Genomic DNA, 3,494 nt, shown 5'->3' with positions numbered 1-3,494 from the left:
AGCCATATAAAACATAAAATGTAAAGAGAAAGCAGAAAGAGTAAATGAAAGAAAGAAGGGTGAGATAGGAAAGAGACAGAAGAAGAAAAAACAAGGAAAGGAAGAAAGTAAAAAGAGAAAGGGATTAGAAAATGAGAAATAAAAATAAAGATAGGGAGAATACATTTGGTAAATATTAACTTAGAAAGAGAAAAAAAAGCTGGGTGCAGTGGCACATGCCTCTAATCCCAATGGCTCAGGAGGCTGAGGCAGGAGGATCATGAGTTCAAAGCCAGCCTCAGTAAAACCAAGGTGGTAAGCAACTCAGTGAGAACAAAATAGGGCTGGGTATGTGGCTAGTGGGTGAGTGTCCCTCAGTTCAATCCCTGGTAACTCCCAGCCCCCTCACCAAAAAAAGAAGAAGAAAATACAAAAAATATAAATGTATGCAATAACAAATAATGAGGGCTATATACCCACAGCAATAATAATGTCTATTTTATTCTGCTGTGGGTATATACGTGACTGCATGACCAATGTAATTCTGCAACCTGGACACTTAGAAAAATGAGAAATTATATCCCATCTGATTCAATTGTATATGTCAAGATCATTGTACTGTCATGTGTAACTAATTAAAACAAATTTTAAAAAATATTTAAGAGGAAAAAAAGAGAAAAAATAATGAGGGCTAACAAAACAGACACAGAAGACAATATCGGTGAAATAAGAAAACTCACATTAAATATACTGACATTATTTCTTTGCTGGGGATTTTAAGTTGGAGGGAATACTTTCAGGGACTTTCACACTTGGAATGTGCCAAGTATTGGAGGTGTGGAAGATGTCAAACCTCAACTTTGTGTTGTCTAAACATCTCTGAGCAGGTAGCAGGTAACCGTCTCAACTGGCACTGTGCTCGGGAGCAGTGCTCTGCTTTTACTTTTTCCCAGCATCAGCATCCTGCTTCCAAAAAAAGTAGGTCGAACTCAGGTTCCAGGGCCTATCTTCACAGCCTTCCCTCACCCAACTCCAGTGCACATCTATGCAGTTTTGTTAGCACTGTGTCAAACCCAAGTGCCAGCTTATTATCTGGTGGCACATTGGGGACATCCCCCAAGTTTCTTCAAGCCAGTTCCCAGACTGCTTTCTGGCAAAGGTGGATGCTTTCTGTACCTGAGGGGAAAATCACTGAGCTTCAGAGGCTATTAACACAATGCTCACTCTGCCATTTTTCAGGAATGTTAAGGTGGTGCTGTGAGCTCTGCCATGAGTTCAGGTGCCAGAGAGCTTTCTGCATGTGCAGAGATGATTGTGCTTGTATGTTCATGGCCCAGAAGGTGGAACCTGTTCCAGTGTGGTGGCTGGTGTATGTGTGAACTCCTGGGGGAAATCCTAGTGTGCAGCAAAAAGCATCCTATGCCCAAGCACTGGAATGGTGAGCAGTACTCTACATGAACCTCTGGTTGACAGCAGATCTTGGTGGCCTTGAGCTTGTGTGATATTCCTGGATATGTTATATAAATGACTTGCTCCCTGTCTATATTTGTCATTATCTACAGTGGATATAAAGATGCAGGAATTTGCCCTCCCCAAAGCTTTAAACTTAGGTACAACCTTCACAACATGACTTCCTGCTCCAGTAAAGAGAATGGAGTAATTTTCACTGCTCAGCCCAAATGCCAGCTTGGAGCTGGCCAAGGCAAAATTACTTAGGGGCTGCCTACACAGCCATAATGCAGGAGCCATGGATTTCCATCCTGGTTGTAACACACCAATAGTGGGGAAAGTACTTATATCCTTTGGGTCTTTGTCCTTAACTCTAAAATAGCAGTTGCAGTGCTTCCGCTAAGTGCATTGGGAAATGAACGAGATAATGTATGAACGAGAGAACATCAGATCTTTTTTTTAGTTGTAGCTTTATTTTTTAGACACTGTAGCTTTATTTTATTTAGTTTTATGTGGCAAACCAGTGCCTCTTAAGTGCCAGGCAAGTGCTCTACCACTGAGCCACAACCCCAAGGAGATCATCCGATTTTTAAGTGATCAGATGATGTCACTCAAGAATGGTGTGTGTGTGTGTGCCACTGAATTGTGTATGTTAGTTGTATTCTGTTTCTATTGTCTATTTTAAAACTGTTGATGGCGGGCCCTGTGTGTGGGTGCCTGTGGTCACCGCCCCCCCTTGTGCTGGCAGCAGGAGCTCGCCCCTAGTGGACCACAGGGTGGCAGGACAGTGCAAGGTGGTGCAGGGCGGCGGGATCAGGGGGCGCTGTGAGCGGACCAAGGGTAGACCATGTGCTGGGCACCCGGAAGCCAAGCCGGCTTGTGGGGGTGGCGCTGGAGCAGGCCTGAGCAGTGGAGAAGCTCCTGGCGCACGAGGCGCGGGTCTGCAGCGTAGCAGCTCCAGGCAGCAGCGGCTGGTGAGGACACTGCCCCCATGGACGACGCTGTGGAGATGCTTTGCCGTCCCAACAACGTGGAGATCCTGCCACCGTCAAAAATACGGAGGAATTTAGAAGGTAATGTCCAAAATGCCTCCGGGAGTAGAGCTCTAAAAGGGAAGAAACCTCGTTTTAATGTGTCACTGGTTTGTTTAACTAAAAGATTTACGGATCTCATCAAATCCGCTCCTGGGGGCATCCTGGACTTAAACAAGGCTGCGACAACCCTGGGAGTACCGAAACGCAGACTCTATGACATTACGGGCGTCTTGAATGGAATTGACTTCGTGGAAAAGAAATCCAGGAACCACGTTCGATGGACAGGATCTGACCTTAGCAACTCCGAGGCCTTAACCCAGAAACAGAAGCTGCAGGAGGAGCTTGCAAACTTAGCAGCAATGGAAGGTGCTTTGGATGAGTTGATTAAGGATTGTGCTCAGCAGTTGTTTGAGTTAACGGATGACAAAACCAATGAAAATTTGGCCTATGTGACGTATCAGGATGTCCTCAGCATTGACGACTTTCATGAACAGATTGTCATTGCCGTCAGAGCTCCAGAGGCAACCACGTTGGATGTTTTAGCTCCGGGAGAGGACAGTCTCACAGTTCACGTAAAGAGCACCAGAGGACCCATCGACGTGTACTTGTGTGAAATGGAGCAGAACCACTCAAGTGGCGAGACATCTGACGGAGCAGAGACCTCTTCATCTGAAAGCCAACATCCAGAAGGCCATGAGGAAGGGGAAAACTCCCCTCAGCAAAGTGAAGATTTGCCTGAAGTAAACAACATTTGATAGCATTTGAGGATTGATGGATTGAATGTTTTTCACAACTTCCTATTTGGATGAATGGTGCGTAGATTTGACTCTGAGAACAAAAAATCATCCAGGAAGTTCTCTCCCTCTCAGCAGCATTAAGGCCAGTAGTCTCTTTGACTAGCTCCTTACCTAGATGACTGGATAACTATGGTTTGTGCATTCAGAACTAATGCTTTTAAAGTTATTCACTGTTTGGGGGAGGGAAATTGACATCTTTCCTCCAGGAATAACTTCATAACAAAGAGGATCACAG

At 44.9% G+C, this 3,494-nt stretch overlaps 1 pseudogene; it reads left to right on the top strand.

The window, feature by feature from the left end:
* Positions 1-2,419: 2,419 nt before the first annotated feature.
* LOC114104173 (transcription factor E2F6 pseudogene) lies at positions 2,420-3,217 on the top strand (annotated as a pseudogene).
* Positions 3,218-3,494: the final 277 nt, after the last annotated feature.

This window comes from Marmota flaviventris, chromosome X (assembly GCF_047511675.1).
Source record: "Marmota flaviventris isolate mMarFla1 chromosome X, mMarFla1.hap1, whole genome shotgun sequence".
NCBI classification, from domain to species: domain Eukaryota; kingdom Metazoa; phylum Chordata; class Mammalia; order Rodentia; family Sciuridae; genus Marmota; species Marmota flaviventris.
The sequence above is the reverse complement of the archived record's forward strand: the minus strand, read 5'-3'. Positions and strand labels throughout refer to the sequence as shown.